The sequence below is a fragment of the Gopherus flavomarginatus genome, chromosome 19 (assembly GCF_025201925.1).
Source record: "Gopherus flavomarginatus isolate rGopFla2 chromosome 19, rGopFla2.mat.asm, whole genome shotgun sequence".
Lineage (NCBI taxonomy): Eukaryota > Metazoa > Chordata > Testudines > Testudinidae > Gopherus > Gopherus flavomarginatus.
The window spans coordinates 25,617,861-25,640,247 of NC_066635.1; the positions used below are offsets into that span (position 1 = coordinate 25,617,861).

Consider the following 22,387-nt stretch of genomic DNA (forward strand, 5'->3'; position numbering starts at 1 on the left):
CAGTGGGGGGGCTGACTTAGGGTAGAGAGAAAATTGGGGGCCTGCACTCCCCCTTGCCACAAGGCCCCACCCATCTCTATGGCTCTGCTTCCTGCTGCTCTTAAGAGCCAGCGCTGCCCCGCCCTCTGCATTGCCCTCGTCATGGCCAGGTGGTGGCTAGAGCCAGCCATTGGGGAGTGACTGATGTGCTGGCTGGTGCCAGGAGATGGGAAGCTGGGCTGCTCCTGTCATCTTCTCCTGCTGCTGCTCTTGGCCCCTGGGGCTGCGGCTGATCCTCAGCTTCCCACCGCCCTTTGACTGCTTGCAGCCCCCAAGAGCCGCCTGGGCAGGGGAACTTGGCTCTGGCAGAGCCCTCAGGGAGCATCAACCACGGGCAGCAGGCCCAGGAGCCTGAGGCAGAGTGGGTCTGTTTGGGTTGCTGTGGGGCACCCTGAACCTGCCGTGTGCTCAGGGCTGCACATAGTTAAGTGCGGACTTCTGCACTGCTGCTGGTGGCAGCCCTGTGATCAGAGCTGGGTGGCCAGAGGGCGAACCAGGTTGGCTACTGAAAAGTGTCTCCCCCATGGAGGAGCAGTGACACCCGGCGGCCAGTCAAGGTACTGCACAGTGTGGTGTTGTCCATGGAGCAGCGGTGACACCAGGTGGCCAGTTGGGGTAATGCACAGACGGTGTTTCCGTTGCAGCGCCAGTGATACCTGGTGGTCAGTCAGGGTATTGCATAGAAGGTATTTCCCTTGGCACAGCAGTGACAGCCGGTGGCCAGTCGAGATAATGCACAGAGTATCTCCCATGAAGCAGCAGCGACACCCGGTGGCTAGTCAGGGTAATGCAGAGAATATGTTCCCCTTGGCATAGCATTGACACCTGGTGGTCAGTTGGGGTAATGCCCAGGTGGTGTTTCTATTGGAGCAGCAGTGACAGCCCGTGGCCAGTCCCGGTAATGCCTAGAGTAGACAGGTCTGCTCAATGGTCTGCGGGGAGAAGTTGGATGCGATGGGTACTGAGTTGCTGCAGAGATTTCCTTCTTGGGTGCTAGCTGGTGACTCTTGCCCACATGCTCAGGGTTTAGCTGATCGCCATATTTGGGGTCGGGAAGGAATTTTCCTCCAGGGCGGATTGGCAGGTGCCCTGGAGGTTTTTCGCCTTCCCCTGCAGCGTGGGGCACGGGTCGCTTGCTGGTGGTTTCCCTGCAGCTTGAGGTCTTCAAACCATTTTTGAGGATTTCAATTACTCGGTCCTGGGATAGGGGTTGTTATAAAATTGGATGGGTGGGGTTCTGTGGCCTGCCTTGTGCAGGAGGTCAGACTAGATGATCAGATTGGTCCCTTCTGACCTATGAGTCTATGAGCAGCAGTGACACCCGGTGGTCAGTCAGGGTAATGCACTGAGCACATTTAGTTGGCGCAACAGTGACATGCAGTGGGCACTTGGGGTAATGCACAAGGGTTCCCTTATACTAGTAGTGACACCTAGTGACCAGTAGGGATGATGCACAGACAGGGGTTCCCTTAGAGGAGCAGTGACACCCGGTGGCCAGTGAGGGTAATGCACAGAGCATGCTTCCCTTGGCATAGCAGTGATACCTGGTGGCCAGTCAGGGTAATGCACAGAAGGCGTTTCCCTTGGCACAGCAGTGACAGCAGGTGACCAGTCAAGGTAATGCACAGACTGGATCGCCCATGAAGCAGCAGTGACATCCAGTTAAGAACATAAGAATGCATGATACGCCCACATCTCGAATACTGTGTACAGATGTGGTCTCCTCACCTCAAAAAAGATATTCTAGCACTAGAAAAGGTTCAGAAAAGGGCAACTAAAATGATTAGGGGGTTGGAGACGGTCCCATATGAGGAAATATTAAAGAGGCTAGGCCTCTTCATCTTGGAAAAGAGGAGACTAAGGGGGGATATGATAGAGGTATATAAAATCATGAGTGATGTGGAGAAAGTGGATAAGGAAAAGTTATTTACTTATTCCCATAATATACAAGCACTAGGGGTCACCAAATGAAATTAATAGGTAGCAGGATTAAAACAAATAAAAGGAAGTTCTTCTTCAAAAGCGCACAGTCAACTTGTGGGACTCCTTACCTGAGGAGGTTGTGAAGGCTGGAATTATAACAATGTTTAAAAGGGAACTGGATAAATTCATGGTGGCTACATCCACAAATGGCTATTAGCCAGGAAGGGTAAAGAATGGTGTCCCTAGTCTCTGTTCATCAGAGAATGGAGATGGATGGCAGGAGAGAGATCACTTGATCATTGCCTATTAGCATCACTCCCTCTGGGGCACCTGGCATTGACCACTGTCGGTAGACAGATACCGGGCTAGATGGACCTTTGGTCTGACCCGGTATGGCCGTTCTTATGTAGGGTAATGTAGAGCGTATGTTCCCCTTGGCACCACAGTGACAGCCGGTGGCCAGTCAAGGTAATGCATGGGGGGAGGTCTCCCATGGGGCAGCAGTGACACCCAGTAACCAGTTGGGGTAATGCAGGGGGCCAGCAGATGTAGTATCAGCCTCTTGCCATTTGCTGGGGTGGGGGGGGGCGGGTGAGGTGGGCTGGAGAAATAATTGAGAGACTGCAACCCCCTCATCACCTGGCTTCACCTGCATGGGGGGTATGCCTCTGCTCCTCAGTTAAAGGCCAGGCTCATCTCCTCTCCCGCTGGCCAGGATTTGCAGCAATATCACTTTTATTAAAATAAAATAGTAAATGGGATTTAATCCAAGTGCATACAAATAATCTAAATCTGTCCAAGTTTTAGTATTAAATCCCAAATCCTCTTAAATAGCCCATCAGAAACCAAAATTTGGAACTGTAAACAATGCTTAATTTAAAACATAAACATTAAGAAAAACTATTTTGTTTTTAAAAACAAAATTTAACAAATGTTATAAATTATCAAAAAAGAGTGCTACTACGGGATGATAAAATAAATAATCCCTACTATTAAAACCACCTATAAATCAATTGAATAGCTGAATACTGGCCAAATCTTTATAAAAATATGCAGAACTAGGTCAAAACCAGTATTGCATGTCAAATATTCCAATCCAGCAAACATCAATTAAAAGCTCCATCTCAATTTACAAAAAAACCCAGTAAACCAAAACAGTCAGCCTTAAACAAACCCGCACATAAGTGAATTTAAAGCTGTACCAACATTGGAACAAACTATGTAATTTTCTAATCCTAACGTCTTGTTTCACCCAGGAGGGAAAGTGTTTTGTAGCCCCAGTAACCGTGCTGTCACGCCAGCATTTCTTTCACTAAATAAGGTTTTTACCAAATATAAGTTGCCCTTAAAGTTGTCTAACAGAAATTCTAATTGTATCTTTGCAATAATATCCCAAGTATGCAAGTACGTCCCCTCAGAACAGCACCACATTCCTCAACTGCTAACGCAAGTGAGTTAAGTGGTAGTCTGCTAGAATCCCAAGTTGTTTATGCATTTGTGAACCCTGGGGCCTGAAGCTGACACCAGAAAGGTAAATGAGAAAGCTTGGAGCTCTCCAACATCACTTGCTGGAGAGGAGAGGGAATTGAGCGAGTGATGTACTAGCTAATTTAAATATCAACATTGTTCTCTGGCGGCAGCTTCCACTGGAGAGCAAGGGGAGTTGACTGAGCGCGGCAGTGTCTTATATGCATATTAAAAGCCAGAAGTTTGGGGCCATTGGGGTAAAATTTGAGTAAGTTTTGGGGTTGGGATGCATATTTTTAGTGTAGCTTAATGGGAGCCTGCCTGGGCAGAGCCTGCCACTGACTGGGTGTGAGTCACCCTGAGCTGAAAGCCTGGTGCCCAACATGGAGAAGGAGCACTGAGCATGTCAAATACCCAGCACTGTGTTTTTAGATGGCTTTGCAAGTAGAGTTTTGATCTGATCTTTTCTTGTGTCGTAAATGAGCTGTTGAGCCGTGTTAGTATCCATGTCCTGGGTGTGTTGGCATGACCGCTGCTCTGGGTAAGTGATGGAAGAGTGGCAGAGATGGGGTGGACAGATGGTCGGATTTGAAGAGGACAGTCCTGATTTTTAGGTAGTTTTTTATATAGGCTCCTATTACTGCCAATTCTGTCCCAATTTTTCACACTTGTTGTCTTGTCACCCTAGTGGGGGAGCAGTTGCGGTGCCTAGCAGGGCTAGGTGGGGCTGGTTAGTGCCCACTGGGGAGTGTGAGACATGCTGCTCTGTTACGGGGCTGAGGGGTGCTGACAGTCTGGCCACTTGAGAAGACTAGAGCTGCGGTGCTGGCTTGCCCGGCGTTTTCTGAAAGCTGATCTCCCATTGGGTCCTCACTAAGTGATGTTTTCTCACAGCTAATCTCCCATTGGGCTGTGCCTGGGTGACGCTTTCTGAAAGCAAAGCTGGGCGCAGCCGTCAGGCCCTTGTGCAGTCAGCGCTCAGCGCAGGCCTGCGAGAAGCAGACTGAGGCGGAGTGGTGTCAATTCCAGCTGCCGGGGCGGAGGAACGGAGACCCCCAGCAGCGGGCGCTGCCGTCCTCACTTGCGAAGCCGCAGAGCTCAGGGAGTTCACTGGTTGCACCTGCTTGTGTGCTAGTGTTTTCTGGCAGCCCTGAGCTGGCAGCCAATGAGCTGTCAGTGTCACTAGGTGATGGTTTCTGACCGAGCTGGCAGCCAATGGGCTGTCACTGCCTGGGGGTGGAAATTGCTGCTGCAGGCACCTGTGGCTCAGAAACTTCTCCAAGCCCCGGGACCATTTGCAGTTGCTGAAGGGAGGCGGGAAATCTCCAGGCTGGAGTGAAGGATCCAGTGGGCAGCGAACCCGCCACAGGCCCATGGGCACAGCCACTGCCACGGGGAGTTGGACCAAACTCCCTGCTTTGCGCTGGGCGCTGCCAGTGAACACATGCAATGATTGTAGCTGCAGAATCCGCTCCTGTGCGTGTGAGCGAAGTCCCTGTAGCTGGGAGGCCAGTGAAAGCAGGATTCCTGGGGTTTTCCACTGTGTGGGAGTTGGGAACTGGGCTCCAGGTTGGAGCGGTGTCGGGCTTAGGTTCGGAACTCGCAGTTAGGGTTGGGAGGAGGATTGGGCACAGTTTGGGTTAAGGGGTTTAGGGTTGGGGACCAGGTTATAGGGTGAGCAATTTTTGGTTCAATATGGGTTCCGGAAGGGGTGTGTGTTAAAACTTTGTGTTGGGGGTTAGATTTTGGCAGGAGGATTTGGCCAACAGCAGCAGCATAGAAGTGTCCCAAAGACGTGGAGCGGAAGGACCCCCAGCCGCCGAATGCTCAAAGGAGGAGCGCTGCCACCTAGGGCAGCAAAAACCATGGCGCCACTCCTGACTATGGTGTAACAGTGCCATGGTGCTACAGAGAAGACGGTGAGACATTTCCCACTCCTGAGACACCAGGGTCTCCACCTGTTTGCGTCGCTGGCTGCCTGGCTCAGCTGGGCCCTGGGCTGCAGCTCCAGCTGGATGTGGGTGGGGACAGGTGGGGTTTCTTAGCCTCAGTCTCTGTGCTTAGTAAGCTGCTTTGGGTACAGGATTTGAGGAGGTTCGAGGGACCCCGCCCCTCGGCCAGAGCATTGCGTCTCAAGAAAGATGAGACCTGTGGCAGGCTGTGGAGCAGGTGGTTAAGCAGCCGGGAGACCGCATGCTTGTACATCCCTGAGCAGCAGGGTGCGCATTGCATGTAGCACCAGTGTAGCACTGCGAGGGCAGTTTCTACTGGCTGGATGGTGCAGGAAACAGGGGTCCAGAGGTGACAGGGACAGCAGCCATGAGCTGAAGCCACCAACTTAGCAGTCTGTGACATTACCATCCATCCCTTCAGCCCTGTCCAACCCTTCAGCCATCCATGCATCCCCCTGTATGCCATATACATTGCTCCATCCATCCACATGCCTTACACACTCATCTCCATGTGCAACCCTCTGTCTCTCTGATTGGCCATGCAGTCCTCAGCACAATAAGACCCGGACCTTGAATAAGGCTTTTGGGTGCTGCAGTAATGGAGCTGGACGTGATAGTATGGGTGTGGGCAGCTCTAGTACCAGCCCCATTTCTTCTAAGCCCAAAATCTCTAGAAAGATGGGGTGTGTGTGGAAAGACCAGCCCCCCCCCGAGCTTGAGAGGCAGGTCACAACCTTCTCAGTATGGCAGTGTCACTGTTGCTTCATGAAGGAAATGTTCTGTGCATTACCCCACGTGGCCACTCAGTGTCACTGTTGCTCCATGAAGGAACTGCTCTCTGCAGTACCGCGCATGGCCACCCAGTGTCACTGTTGCTCCATGAAAGAAATTCTCTGTGCGTTATGCTGCGTGGTCACCCACTGTCACTGTTGCTGCATGCAGGAAATACTTTGTGCATTGCTTCTCTTGGCCACACAGTGTCACTGTTGCTCCATGAAGGAAATGCTCTCTACATTACCTCTCGTGACCACAGAGTGTCACTGTTGCTCCAGGAGGGAAATGCTCTGTTCATTATCTGGCGTGGCCACCCAGTATCATTCTTGCGCCATGAGGGATATGCTCTGTGCATTACCCCGTGTGGCCACCCAGTGTCACTGTTGCTCCATGAAGGAAATGCTCTGTGCATTACCCTAACTGACCAGACAGTGTCACTATTACTCCATGAGAGAAATGCTCTCTGCATTACCGGGCATGGCCACCGAGTGTCACTGTTGCTCCATAAGGGAAATGCTCTCTGCATTATCCCGTGTGGCCACACAGTGTCACTCTTCATCCATGAAGGAAAAGCTCTTTACATTACCCTAAGTTGCCACACAGTGCCACTATTACTCCATGTGGGAAATGGTCTGTACATTACCCTGCGTTGCCATCCAGTGTCACTCTTGCTTCATGAGAGAACTACTCTGTGCATTATCTCAAGTGGCCACACAGTGTCACTATTACTCCATGAGGGAAATACTCTGTTCATTAGGCCTAATGGCCACATAGTGTCACTGTTGCTCCATGAAGGAAATGCTCTGTGCATTACCCAAAGTGGCCACACAGTGTCACTATTACTCCACGAAGGAAATGCTCTGTGCATTAACCCACATGGCCACATAGTGTCACTGTTGCTCCAGGAAGGAAATACTCTGTTCATTACCCCATGCTTCCACCCAGTTTCACTGTTACGCCGTGAAGGACATGCTCTTTTTATTATCTCACGTGGCCACTTCGTGTCACTGATGCTCCATGAGGGAAATGCTCTCTGCATTACCTTGCATGGCCACACAGTGTCACTATTGTTTAGTGAAGTAAATGCTCTGTGCATTACCCCACGTGGCCACCCAGCGTCACTGTTGCTCCATGAGGGAAATGCTCTCTGCATTACCCCGTGTTGCCACACAGTGTCACTATTACTCCATGCAGGAAATGCTCTGTGTATTACCCTGCGTGGCCACACAGAGTCACTGTTGCTCCATGAGGAAAACGCTCTCTGCATTACCTTGCATGGCCACACAGTGTCACTGTTGTTTAGTGAAGTAAATGCTCTGTGCATTACCCTACGTGGCCACCCAGTGTAATTGTTGCTCCATGAGGGAAATGCTCTCTGCATTACCCCATGTGGCCACACAGTGTCACTATTACTCCATGCAGGAAATGCTCTGTGTATTACCCTGCGTGGCCACACAGTGTCACTGTTGCTCCATGAAGGAAATCCTCTCTGCATTACGCCGCCTGACCACTATGTTTCACTGTTGTATCATGAGGGAAATGCTCTGTGCAATACCCGATGTGGCCACCCAGCGTCACTGTTGCTCCATGAAGGAAATGCTCTCTGCATTACCCCATGTGGCCACACAGTGTCACTATTACTCCATGCAGGAAATGCTCTGTGTATTACCCTGCGTGGCCACACAGTGTCACTGTTGCTCCATGAAGGAAATCCTCTGTGCATTACGCCGCCTGACCACTATGTTTCACTGCTGTATCATGAGGGAAATGCTCTGTGCAATACCCGATGTGGCCACCCAGCGTCACTGTTGCTCCATGAAGGAAATGCTCTGTGCCTTTCTCCACGTGGCCATCCAGTGTCTCTGTTGATCCATGAGGGAAATGCTGTCTGCATTACCACACATGGCCACCCGGTGTCACTGTTGCTCTGTGCATTAACCCTTGCGGCAACACAGTGTCACTGTTGCTTCATGAAGGAAATCTGTGCATTACCCCATGTGGCCACCCAGTGTCACTATTACTCCCTGAGGGAAATGCTCTGTGCATTACCCCGCATGGCCACCCAGTTTCACTGCTGCTCCATAAAGGAAATCCTCTGTGCATTATCTTGCATTGCACCCAGTGTCACTGTTGCTTCATGAGAGAAATTCTCTGTGCATTACCCCAAATGGTCGCACCGTGTCACTGTTGCTCCTTAAAGAAATACTGTCTGCATTATACTGCATAGCCACACAGTATCTCTGTTTCTCCATGACGGAAGTGCTCTGTGCATAATGCTGCGTAGCCACCCAGTGTCACTGTTCATCCATGGAGGAAATCCTGTGTGCATTACCCCATATGGCCACCCAGTGTCACTGTTCCTCCATGAAAAAATTCCTCTGTGCATCACCCTGCATTGCATCCAGTGTCAGTGTTGCTTCATGGGAGAAATTCTCTGTGCATTACCCCAGGCGGTGGCACCGTGTCACTATTACTCCATGAAAGAAATGCTGTGTGCCATTACCCGGCGTGGCCACACAGTGTCACTGTTGCTCCATGAAGGAATGCTCTGTTTATTACCCCATGTTTCTACCCAGTGTCACTGTTGCGCCGTAAAGGGCATGCTCTATTTATTATGTCGCGTGGCCACTCCGTGTTACTGTTGCGCCGTGAAGGACATGCTCTCTGCATTACCCCATGTGGCCACACAGAGTCACTGTTGCTCCATGAGGAAAACGCTCTCTGCCTTACCTTGCATGGCCACACAGTGTCACTGTTGTTTAGTGAAGGAAATGCTCTGTGCATTACCCTACGTGGCCACCCAGTGTCACTGTTGCTCCATGAGGAAAATACCCTGTGTATTTCCCCAGCTGGCTGCATAGCGTTACTCTTCTCCATGAGGGAAATGCTCACTGCATTACTGCACATGGCCACCAAATGTCACTATTGCTCCATGAATGAAATCCTCTGTACATTACCCCAAGTGGCCACACAGTGTCACTATTACTACATGAGGGAAATGCTCAGTTCATTAGGCCTAATGGCCATACAGTGTCACTGTTGCTCCTTAAAGAAATACTCTCTGCATTATGCAGCATGGCCACACGGTGTCACTGTTGCTCCATGAAGGAAATGCTCTTTTCATTACCCTGTGTGGCCACACAGTGTCACTGCTGGTCCATGAAGGAAATCCTCTGTGCATTACCCTGCATTGCCACACAGTGTCACTGTTGCTTCATGAGAGAATGCTCTGTGCATTACCTCAAGTGGCCACACAGTGTCACTATTACTCCATAAAGGAAATGCTCTGTGTATTGCCCCGCGTGGGCACCCAGTGTCACTGTTGCTCCGAGAAGGAAATGCTCGGTGCATTACCACGTGTGGCCACTCTGTGTCACTGTTGCTCCATGAGGGAAATGCTCTGTGTATTACCGCATGTGGTCACAGAGAGTCACTGTTGCTCCATGAGGAAAATGCTGTGTGCATTACCTGGTGTGGCCACACAATGTCACTTTTGTTCAATGAAGGAAATGCTCTGTGCATTTCCCTGCGTGGCCACCCAGTGTCACTGTTGCTCCATGAGGGAAATGCTCTCTGCATTACCGTGCATGGCCACCCAGTGTCACTGTTGCTCCATGAATGAAATCGTCCGTGCGTTACCCCAAGTGGCCACACAGTGTCACTGTTGGTCAATGAAGGAAATTCTTTGTGCTTTACCCCGAGTGGCCACACAGTGTCACTGTTGCTTCATGAAGGAAATGCTCTGTGCATTTGTGGCATGGCCACACAATGTCACTGTTTCTCCATGAAGGAAATGCTCTCTGCATTACCGCGCATGCAATGCAGTGTCACTCTTGCTCCATAAGAAAAATGCTCTGCGCATTACCCCTCATGGCCATACAGTGTCACTGTTGCTCCATGAGGAAAATGCTCTGTGCATTACCTGGCGTAGTCACACGGTGTCACTGTTTTTCCATGAAGGAAATGCTCTGTTCATATCCGCACGTGGCCACCTAGTGTCACGATTACTCCATGAAGGAAATGCTCTGTGCATTACCTGCATGGCCACACAGTGTCACTGTTGCTCGATGAAGGAAATCCTCTGTCCATTATCCGAAGAGGCCACACAGTACCACTATTACTCCATGTGGGAAATGCTCTGTGCCTTAGCCCTAATGGCCACACAGTGTCATTGTTGCTCCTTAAAGAAATACTCTCTACATTATGCTGCATGACTACGCAGTGTCACTGTTGCTTCATGAAGGAAATCCTCTGTGCCTTACCCTGTGTTGCCACCCAGTGTCACTGTTGCTTCGTGAGAGAAATACTATGTGCATTACCCCAAGTGGCCACACAGTGTCACTATTACTCCATGAAGGAAATGTTCTGTGCATTACCCCGTGTGGCCACCCATTGTCACTGTTGCTACATGAGGGAAATGCTCTGTGCATTAACCCAAGTGGCCACACAGTGTCACTGTCCCTTGATGAGGGAAATGATTTGTTCATTACCTGGTGTGACAAAGTCGGACAGTCCTTAATGTTTCCTCTGACGTCTTTGTGCCTCAGTTTCCCTTATGCATTTCTTAGGTATCTAGGGGTGAGAGTGTTACAGAACAAAGGACCAGTGCCCTTAAATGGCGGGCATTCTGTCTTCTTGCAACTAATGGCCGAGGCCATTCCCCCCTGCAAGGAGATAGCTAATGGTGTTGGAGAACAAAGGAATCAGGTGACCTCCTGGCCCAGGAAAGGAACAAAGCCCAGAGAAGGAGGGGCTGGAGGTGAATCAGTTTGGAGCTGGCAGGGGACTTTGAGTGAAGTGCAGACGTGGGTGTCTGGCTCGCCATCCCCAGGATGGACATGGCTGAGGGGTCCTGTTCTCTGTACCTACAAGCTCTGCTTTAGACCACATTCCTGTCATCTAATAAATCTCTGTTTTACTGGCTGGCTAAGAGCCATGTCTGACTGTGAAGTGGGGGGCACAGGACCCTCTGGCTTCCCCAGAACCCCACCAGGGTGGACTCGCTGTGGGAAACACACGGAGGGGCAGAGGATGCTGAATGGTCCAAGGTCAGACCCAAGAAGGTGGAAGCCATTTGAGCTTCTTGCCCTGCTCACAAGGAGGAAACATCACTAGAGTCCTGACAGGCTTTGTAGGGAGCAGTTCCAGAGCATCACCCAGGAACTCCATGACACCTGGATTGGCCATCTGGTTTCACTCTTGCTCCAGGAGGGAAATACTTAGTGAAACCAGGTGGCCACTCCAGGTAATGTACACAGCATCTCCTTCAGTGCATTCCAACCTGCCCCTCATTGGGACCCAATCAACATCCTCCAACTTACTCCTGCGTCTCCAGGCTTGCCAGCACTCCGCTCACCCCACCCAAGCTGCCCCCTGTACGTGGACTTTCCCTTGGCCCTCCCAATCCACCCCATCTGTTCCCCAACTCAGGGTACCCGAACATCCTCCTGGACACCCTGTCCCTACACCCCAACCCCAATTGGCTCCATCCTATTTCTCCATTGCTGGGCTCCACTTTCCCAGCACCGCACTCCCCCACACCATCCACAGCCTGCCAGGTTTCCCTCTTCAATTCCTGTTCCCCTTCTCAGCCACACCGGGGCCTTTCAACCCACCTCCACCCTGCCTTTACTCTCTTCTGAATTCCACATTCCCTCAGTACACCTTGGGAACCCTACACCCCTCTATCTCACTGTGCAGCCCCCACCCCCATATATCCCAGGCAGTCATTAAGACGACTAAGCCACTGATGCCTACTGAACTTATCCATAGATCAGCCCCATAGATTCTCTCTCTCCTCTCCTCATGCCGTCTCCCTTCGTAGGACAAGGGCAGGTGTGGTAGGTGTGCATCCCCACAGGCTAGGTCTCGGGAGCCATGGAGAAGTAGGAGGGGATGAAAATCATGCAGGGCAGTGGGTGAGAGAGTGGAGCACTGACTGTCGGTATTAACTCGGTCTCTGTTCATTGAGGGAGGCCGATGTAGATAGGATGGAAGAGGAAGGCAGGGATGAGGGCAAGAGCTCTGTGTAGTGATGGCTCATGCTTGGCTTTTGCAGCTGCTCTGACAGAGGAATTGTTGTTCTGGAGCCCTAGCCAGAGGAGAAACTGGTAGAAGTGGATCTGAGCAGCCTGGACATCCTCCCAAGCAGATATGAACAGTCCTCAGCTTTCTGCCTCCCTCATAACTACACTTCATGACTTTTAGCGGTGTGGTTTAAGCATAAGATAAATGCATAGTAGAGGCGGAGTACAGACAGCTGCTTCCCTTTAGGTGATGCTTGTTTTCTCATAAAAGTTTTCCTCCTTGTTCTGGGTATGGGAGGAGAATTTCCCTATTTTGGGATCAGCTGTGGGATTACGACCTGGGAAAGAGACAATAATCTCCTCTGTACAGTGACTGTTTTGGGTGCAGGTGCAGGTGCAGGTGCAGGTGCAACAGGTTCCTTAACATCAGAATGTAAGAATGGCAATACTGGGTCAGACCAAAGGTCCATCTAGCCCAGTATCCTGTCTTCCGACTGGGTAATACCAGGTTGAAGGACATAAATCCACACTGTGTAGAGGTCAAGCATAAGAGTTTATCAAACACAGTGCTAGCGGAATGCTACCTTGCTTATTAGTCTTAGAGACACTGTCAATTAATTGATTACAATAGAATATATAGATTTTCCATGAGCGGGGGAAAGTGACAGGGGAGGCAGCTCCACACCCCGGGATAGGTTTTGCAGCAAGTCAAGATAAAGGTCTAGAGAACATGACCTATGGAGGAAGGCTGAAAGAATTGGGTTTGTTTAGTTTGGAAAAGAGAAGACAGAGGGGACATGATAGCAGTTTTCAGGTATCTCAAAGGGTGTCATAAGGAGGAGGGAGAAAACTTGTTCATCTTAGCCCCTAAGGATAGAGCAAGAAGCAATGGGCTTAAACTGCAGCAAGGGAGGTTTAGGTTGGACATTAAGAAAAAGGTCCTAACTGTCAGGGTGGTTAAACATTGGAATAAACTGCCTAGGGAGGTTGTGGAATCTCCATCTCTGGAATTATTTAAGAGTAGGTTTGTCATAACCTTAGTCCCAGATTTGGACCTTAGCGTCCAAAATATGGGGGTTAGCATGAAAACCTCCAAGCTTAGTTATCAGCTTGGACCTGGTACCTGCTGCCACCACCCAAAAAATTAGAGTGTTTTGGGGCACTCTGGTCCCTCTGAAAAACCTTCCCTGGGGACCCCAAGACCCAAATCCCTTGAGTCTCACAACCAAGGGAAATAATCCTTTTTCCCTTCCCCCCTCCAGGTGCTCCTGGAGAGATACACAGACACAAGCTCTGTGAAACTACACAGAGGGACTCCCCCTCTCCGTTCCCAATCCTGGAAACAAAAAGTACTTTCCTATTCCCCCAGAGGGAATGCAAAATCAGGCTAGCGATCCAACACACAAATCTCCCCTTGATTTCTTCCTCCCACCAATTCCCTGGTGAGTACAGACTCAATTTCCCTGAAGTAAAGAAAAACTCCAACAGGTCTTAAAAGAAAGCTTTATATAAAAAGAAAGAAAAATAAGTACAAATGTTCTCTCTGTATTAAGATGATACAACACAGGGTCAATTGCTTAAAAGAATATTGAATAAACAGCCTTATTCAAAAAGAATACAAATCAAAGCACTCCAGCACTTATATTCATGCAAATACCAAAGAAAAGAAACCATATAACTTACTATCTGATCTCTTTGTCCTTACACTTGGAAACAGAAGACTAGAAAAAAGAAACTACTTCTCCAAAGCTCAGAGAAAGCAGGCAGCCAGAAAACAAAGACAAAGACACTCAATTCCCTCCACCCAAAGTTGAAAAAATCCGGTTTCCTGATTGGTCCTCTGGTCAGGTGCTTCAGGTGAAAGAGACATTAACCCTTAGCTATCTGTTTATGACAAGGTTAGATAAATGTCTATCAGGGATGGTCTAGACCAGGGGCAGGCAACCTACGGCACAGGTGCCAAAGGCGGCACGTGAACTGATTTTCAGTGGCACTCACACTGCCTAGGTTCTGGCCAACAATCCGGGGGGCTCTGCATTTTAATTTAATTTTAAATGAAGTTTTTTAAACATTTTAAAAACCTTATTTACTTTATATACAACAATAGTTCAGTTATATATTACAGACTTATAGAATGAGACCTTCTAAAAATGTTATCATGTATTACTGGGATGCAAAACCTAAAATTAGAGCAAATAAATGAAGACTCGGCACACCACTTCTGAAAGGTTGCTGACCACTGGTCTAGACAGTATTTGGTCCTGCCATGAGGGTAGGGGACTGGACTCGATGACCTCTCAAGGCTCCTTCTAGTGCTGGGACACCTGCACCCCAATCCTCCTCAGGCAAAAATCATCTACTCTCCCCTATCCTTTGCATCCCTCCTGCTCCTGCCCATTCCCATGTCCCCTGAGCGGGTCCTCAGGACAAGCTGTCCCCACTTCAACTCAGATGGGCCTAGCCACAACCTGACACCTCAAAACTGGCAGAAGCCTGGAATACCTCCACTTATCCCCCATCTCCCACCTTCCCCCCGCCAATTCCTCTCAGCCTCAATCTTCCTGAAGACCCACCCCTGTATGACCCCCCCCCGACCCTCGGGGCCCAGCCCCCATTATTGCCTTGTGCCCACCTACGCCCGGCTGGGGGGGGGGGGGGAGCGGAGGGAAGGAAGGAAGCAGAAGTTTCTGCGAGTTGTTGTGTGCCCCGGCCTACAACTCCCATCAGCCACCGCGGATCCAGCGGCACCGTGGGAGAGGCGGGGTCTGGTGCTGGCGCCTTTGGTTTGGGTGGGCGGTGCTTTTGGCAGTACAGCGTCTGTTTGCGAAGCGGGGCCGGAAACGGAAGGTGGGAGAGGAAGTGATATAAGCGGTTTGGACGCCAACCGCGGTAACCAGGGAACTAGTTTTGTTCTATGCCAGTTGCATCCTGGGAGTTGTAGTTTTCAAAGTGTTGCCGCCTCGGGCATGTTTGGTACCGGCACGCCCAGCTGCCATGGGCCACCCCCGTCCCCCCGCATCTCCCAGCCCGCACGCACCCACGTTCCCCTGCACCCTCAGCCGACGCGACCTTCCCCAACCCCCCACACCTCGACCCCCAACCCACCACGCGCCCCCTGTCCCCCCAGTCTGCTGTGACCTTCCCCAACCCCCCACACCTCGACCCCCAACCCACCACGCGCCCCCTGCCCCCCCAGTGTGCTGTGACCTTCCCCGGGCCGCCCCACAGCCTTCCGCAGCCCGCCCCGCGCACCCCTAGGGCGCCGCGACGTTCCCCAACTGCCCCCCACATACACCGAGCCCACCACAACCTTCCTTGTCCCCCCCACACCCAACCTTCCCCAACCCGCATCCCCAACCCCCCCCACACCTACAACCTTCTCCAACCCGCACCCCCATTCTTTTAGCCAAAACCAACCCGCCCCCGTCTATTTCTCCATCCTTTGGGCACCTCAGTCCTCCTTTCTTGTCCCTCCAACACCTCCCAGGCCACCCCAACTTGCACCCCATCCCTACCTTTCCTCCATCTATGCCTCTTCCCATAGCAACCCCTCAGCCCCCATTTCTTACCAACACCCTCCAGCCTGCAACAACCTTCCCCAACCCACAAGCCCTGTATCCCTCAGTTCATTCCTCCACTCATGGGACTCCATAGCCACAGTCTATTTCCAACATCCTCCCAGCTCACAACAACCTGTGCCTCTATCCATGCCTCCCTCCCAACACTCCCAGCCCAACACAACCTGCACCCCACTCTGTCCCTAGATCTGTGGGCCCCCAGTGCCCTTTTGTCCTTTCTCCAACATGCATCCCTATCCCTACCCTACCCCCCCCCCATCCATCCATGGGGTCCCTCAGCCCTTCTCTCTCCTTCCTCCACAACACAAACCCTTCATAGGACATGGGCAGGGATGCTAGGTGTACATCCCCACAGGCCAGGTCTCGGGAGCCATGGAGAAGTAGGAGTGGACGAAAAACATGTGGAGTAGTGGATGGTAAAGTGGAGTGGTGACTGGGATCAGTCTCTGTTCATCGAGTGGGACTGGAGAGGGAGGCAGGAATGAGGGCAAGATTAAAGGCACCAATAGAGCTCTGTATAATGATAGTTCTTGTTTGGCTTTATTAGTTTGCAGAGGATTCGTCCAGGAGCTCTAGCCAGATAAGAATATGGCAGAAATGGACCTGAGCAGCCTGGACATCCTTCTAAGCATACATAAACAGTCCTCATGTTTCTGCCTTCTGCATCGCTGGCTGTGAGTCAGTGCTTTCAATTCCTCATCTATGCTCACCGTGGTACTCTTCAAAGGCCGTGTGCTTCCTCGGGTGCGGGACTCTGTTAGATTACGGCTGGGGTGGGGCCAGAGTCTGCTGTACAGAGTGATTATTTTGGGTGCAGTTGCAAGGAGTGCTTTTTAGTTGTAGTGCTCAAGGGCAAATGTGGTGGGGGGAAGGTTCGGGGCGGAACCCTGCTGTGTGGGAGGGGTGAAAAGAATAGCCTAAGCGAAGTTGTCCACTGAGATAACTTTCTTTGTTTTTCCTCCTTGTGCCGGGTTTAGTACCAAGGGAAAAGAAATCAAACATCAGAGTTTACTCTCCTCATCGGATGGAAAGCGAGCAAGAGCAGTGAGCCCCCGAGCATTGTCGATGCAAGTGAAGAGCCGTCCGGTTGGCAGTTGCTACTGTCAGTGAGATACATGTCTGGTTTCGAGAGGGCTCTGCTCATGACCCGCCTGGCTCCAGATAGGGCCGCCCCATTGGCTGTGGCTGGGTTTGTGAGAAATGCTTCCTGACCAGCTGTGCTTACGAGAGAGACAAGATCCCCATTTTCAGGGGCTGCTCAGTTCTCTGGCCAGGAGCGGTGTGTCCTCCACAGCAGAAGGTTGCATCTAGGAGGATGACTCCAGGTAGTGAATTGCTTTCCTTCCTCCCACCTCTCTCTCTTTCTCTCCCCGCCCCCCCACAGTGTGTTGGCCAACTTTCTCACTCTCTTCCCTCTCCTCTTCTCATGCCGTTTCCCTTCGTAAGACACGGGCAGGTGTGCTAGGTGTGCATTCCTACAGGCTAGGTCTCGGGATCCATGGAGAAGTAGAAGCTGACAATAATCGTGCATAGCAGTGGCTGTTGGTGTTAACTCGGTCTCTGTTGATGGAGTGGGGCCAAGGTAGATGGGATTGGAGAGGGAGGCTGGGACGAGGGCACCAAGATTCGAAGCACCAATAGAGCTTTATGTAGTGATGGCTCATGCTTGGGTTTGCAGCTGTGTTTCCAGAGGAATCTTCCAGGAGCCCTAGACCAAGGAGAAAGTGGCAGAAGTGGATGGACATGAACAGAGTAGACATCCTTCTAAGGACACATGAACAGTTCTCAGCTTTCTGACTCCCGCATAACTGGCTGTGAGTAAGCGGTCAGTGGTCTGAATTCCTCATCTGCGCTCACTGTAGTACTCTTCACAGGCCTTGTGCTTCCTCGTTGGGTGCCGGACTCTGTGAGATTACATCTGGAGAGGGGCCAGAGTCTGCTGTGCAGAGTGATTATTTTGGGTGCTGTTGCAAGGGGTGCTTTTTGGTTGTAATGGTAAAGGTGTGATGGGGAGGGTTGAGGGCGGAGCTCGGTCGTGTGGGTGAGACAAAAAGAAGAGCCTATGAGACGTTGCCTACTGAGATGGTAACATGCTTGTCTTTTCCCCGCTTGTGCCGGGTTTAGTACCAAGGAGAAAGAAGTCAAGTGTCACAGTCTACTGCCCTCGTGCAATGTAAAGTGAGCGAGAGCAGCGAGCCTGTGAGCACTGTTGATGCCAGGCAAGATCTGAGCAGATGCCACTCTCAATGAGATAAGTGTCTGTCATAACTCTCCTACTCAGATCTGAACCTTAGAGTTCAGAACATGAGAAGCTAGCATGAAACCTCCAAACTTAATTACCAGCTTGGATCTGATATCGCTGCCACCAGCCAGAATTCCAGTGTCTGGCTCACTCTGGTCTCCCCAAAACCTTCCCTGGGGAACCCCCAAGACTCAGATGCCCTGAGTCTCACCACAAAGGGAAATAACCCACTTCCCTTCCCCCTCTTTACCTCCTCCCAGATTTCCCCGCCCTGGGTACTCTAGGAATTCCCTGCTTCAAGTCCTTGAAACACAAGTACCGAGAGATCAATCTCTCTCTCCCCTCACCGAGAGGGTATGCAAAGTCAGGCTTAGTAAATATAACACAAAGAGATTCTCTCTTCCCCCCTGTCTTCTTCCTCCCACCAATTCCCTGGTGAGCTGCAGACACAATCCCCTTGAGCCCCCACTAAAAAAAAAAAAATCCACAGGTCTTAAAAAGAAAGCTTTATATAAAAAGGAAGAAAAAGAAATAAAATGGTCTCTGTATCAAGGTGACAATATACAGGGTCAATTGCTTAAAAGAAAAAAAATGAATAAATAGCCTTATCCAAACAGAATACAATTTAACACATTCCAGCAACTACACACATGTAAATGCAAAAAAACAATATAAACCTATTGTCTTACTATCTTTGTACTTACAACTTGGAAACAGAAGATTAGAAAGCCTGGAGATAGAAAGATCACTCTCAGAGCCCAGAAAGAGAAGAGACCAAGAACAAAGGACTCACACCCAAAACTTCCCTCCACCCAGATTTGAAAAAGTCTTGTTTCCTGATTGGTCCTCTGGTCAGGTGTTTGGTTCCCTTTGTTAACCCTTCACAGGTAAAAGAACATTAACCCTTAGCTATCTGTTTATGACAGTGTCTTGTTTGGTGATCGCTGTGCTTGTGGCCCACCTCGGTCCTGCTAGGGCCGCCCCATTGGCTGGGGTTGGGTTTGTAAGAAATGCTTCCTGACCAGCTGTGCTTACGAGAGAGACAAGGTCCCCGTTTTCAGGGGCTGCTCATTTCTCTGGCCCAGAGCAGTGTGTCCTCCACAGCAGAAGGTTGCATCTAGGAGGATGACTCCAGGTGGTGAGTTGCTTGCCTTCCTCCCTCCTTTTTCTCTCTCTTTCTTCTCTTCTCTAGTATGTTGGCCAACACACACCCTCTATCTCTCTGTGTCTGTCCTTGCCTTTCCTTGTGCTGTCTCCCTTTGTAAGACATGGGCAGGCATGCTAGGTTTGCATCCCCAGAGGCCAGATCTCGGGAGCCATGGAGAGGTAGGAGCGGATGAAAAGCATGCGGGGCAGCGGATGCTAAAGTGGAGCTGTGACTGTCTGTGTTTATTCGGTCTCCATTCGTCGAGTGGGGCTGATGTAGATGGGACTGGAGCGGGAGGCTGGGATGAGGGCAAGATTCAACGCACCGGTAGATCTCTGTGTAGTGATCGTTCTTGCTTGGCTTTATTAGTTTGCAGAGGAATCGTCCAGGAGCCCAACCGGACAAGAATATGGCAGAAGTGGACCTGAGCAGCCTGGACATCCTTCTAAGGAGACACGAATAGTCCTCATGTTTCTGCTTTCTGCATCACGGGCTATGAGTAAGATGTCAGTGCTTTGAATTCCTCATCTGTAGTCGCTGTAGTTTTCTTCACAGGCCATGTCCTTCCTCGTTGGGTACGAGGCTCCGGGATTAAGGCTGGAGAAGGCACAAGAGTCTCTGAGGAAAGTGAGTATTTTGGGTGCCGTTACAATGGGTGCCTTCTTGTTGCAGTTGTAATGTAGTAATGGGAGATGGGTTGAGGGCTGAGCGGTGGGATATGGGAGATGTGAAATGAAGAGGCTGGGTGACATTGCAGACAGAGATGCTAATTTGTTTTTGTTTTTCCCCCGTCTGCTGCATTTAGTACCAAGGAAAATGAAGTCGCGCATCAAAGTCTACTGCTCTGATGCGATGGAAAGCGAGCAAGAGCGTCGAGACTCTGACCATTGTTGATGCCACGCAAAAGCTGTCCATCTGGAAGCCGAGGAGATGCTGCTGTCAGCGAGATAAGTGTCTGGTTTGGGGAGGGCTCTGCTCACGCCCAACCTGAGTCCAGGTAGGGAAGCCCAGTACGGTAAGGCTGGGTTTGTATGAAAAGGTTCCTGACTAGCTGTGGTCACAAGGGAGAAAAGGTCCCTCTTTTCAGAGGTTGCTCATTTTTCTGGTCAGGAACAGTGTCTCCTGCACAGGGGGAGGTTGGATCCAGGAGGATGACTCAGGTGGTGAGTTGCTTGCTTTCCTCCCATTTGTCTCTCTCTTCTCGAGTGTGTTGGCCAACTTTCTCACTCTCTTCCCTCTCCTCTCCTCGTGCCGTCTCACTTCCTAAGACACGGGCAGACGTGTTAGGTGTGCATCCCTACAGGCTAGGTCTCGGGATCCATGGAGTAGCGGGAGCTGACGAAAATCATGCGTAGCAGTGGCTGTTGGTGTTAACTCTGTCTCTGTTGATGGAGTGGGGCTGAGGTAGATTGGGTTGGAGAGGGATGCCAGGTTGAGGGCAAGATTCGAAGCACCAGTAGAGCTTTGTGTAGTGATGGCTCATGCTTGGCTTTTGCAGCTGCTCTTCCAAAGCAATTTTCCAGGAGTCCTAGACTGAGGAGAAAGTAGCAGAAGTGGACATGAACAATCCTCAGCTTTCTGACTCCCGCACAACTGGCTGTGAGTAAGCAGTCAGTGGTCTGAATTCCTCATCTGTGCTCGCTGTAGTACTCTTCTCAGGCCTTGTGCTTCCTCACTGAGTGCGGGGCTCTGTCAGATTACGCTGGGGAGGGGCCAGAGTCTGCTGTGCAGAGTGATTATTTCGGGTGCCGTTGGAAGGGGTGCTTTTTATTTGTTGTGCTAAAGGCGTAATGGGGGGGAGGGTTTGGGGCGGAGTACTGCCGCGTGGGAGAGGTGAATAGAACGTTTCCCACTCTGATGATAACTGTGATTAATGTGCATAAATATTTGTTAGGCCTCAACCTTCTGGAAATTGTGTGAAGCGAGTACAGATGAATCCTGCAAGAATAAGTGTAATCTAACTAGGAAGCTTTGTAGAGTAAAAAGGAAACTCTGTAAAGGTAGATACAGACCTGTGGTTACTATGCTCTGCAACCAAATACCTCTTTAATCTCATTTGAGCATTTTTGAGTCTAGAAAATTAAACACTATTAGCCTCATAGAAAAGAGATGACCTGAGCACAGGTGCACAGTTCATAAGATCAAGACAACTGCACATACCACACGGAAACATTTGGCCGCCTTCATTGGTTGATGTGTTTTGAAACATGGTCAGCAAATACCATATAAATAAGATGCAGAGGCGCAAGTGTGTTTGTGTGTGTGTGTGTGCGTTGACCTAAAAGAGGTCACTCTTTGTCAGGCTCATATACACCCCTTGAACCAAAGGGACTTGCTCTTCACTGACTGACTATGCCTGGCAGTGCAGGAAATGGTCAACTGAAGGTAATGTATCTTTGGAAGAACTCAGGGTAAGTTTTTAAAGTGAAGAGGTCTGGTTATGCTCGTGCTGGTTAATCTTAAGTCTGTATTAATACTATAGTTTAGTTATATTAGTAAATTGTTGAAGTTGTTTAAAGATTGTAATAGTCAATAGTTGATCAATATATAATAACTGTATATGTTTTTATGCCTTGCTGGGAATGGGTACAGTGCTGGTGAACCTAGTAGCTTTGCATGTCGCTGTGCCTGTCTTTTATATAAGTTACCATCATAAAAGTCAATAAATGCTTATAAGTTGTTATACAAAGTTATAGGTAGGTTAAGGTTAGTAAAATATAGTTAGTCCATGTATTAATATTGCATATAGAATTGTATTTGTTGAGGTGGGTGCAGTACATGTAAGGTTACTAGGCAATCAGTAATAGTAGCATTGCATGCGCTTGTAACTATTTTCAATATTATTTACCCTTTATATGTGCACTTATAGGACTAGGCAGTTATTGCATAATATTACTTGTACTTGTGCTTGTCTCCAGTGTAATTTGCCATTTGTATTAATCCTCACTCAGTGCTGGTCTTTAATTCTGTTTTTCTTATTCTACCTGTGTTGCCTTTATAGTCATAAGTCATTAAAAACTTTTCTGGAGGAATAATTAATTGCTTAGTTTCTGTTTTGCATACACTATTCAGCCTCTTTACATCTGTGTTGCGTGGTGGGAAGTAGCGATCACCCAGAGCCCCACTAGGACCCTGACGTGAGCCCCCCTAGGGCTCTGACATCTGCCTCCTCCTTCCATTAATCTCCACAATAACTTTGTTTTTCCTTCTTGTGCTGGGTTTAGTACCCAGGGAAAAGA

General features: G+C 49.9%; 1 long non-coding RNA gene across 4 annotated transcripts in view; it reads left to right on the forward strand.

Moving 5' to 3' along the window:
- LOC127037590 (uncharacterized) overlaps positions 1-22,004 on the forward strand; it is a 34,806-nt gene extending 12,802 nt beyond the window's left edge. For 2 of the 4 annotated variants that reach the window (XR_007770421.1, XR_007770422.1), the window contains exons 2-6: positions 16,307-16,433; positions 16,737-17,084; positions 19,518-19,654; positions 19,954-20,747; positions 21,451-22,004. This is a non-coding gene — a long non-coding RNA (uncharacterized LOC127037590). Of the gene's footprint in view, positions 1-16,306; positions 16,434-16,736; positions 17,085-18,554; positions 19,137-19,517; positions 19,655-19,953; positions 20,748-21,450 lie in introns of all 4 variants that reach the window. The other 2 variants (XR_007770423.1, XR_007770420.1) reach the window with 2 other exon arrangements.
- Positions 22,005-22,387: the final 383 nt, after the last annotated feature.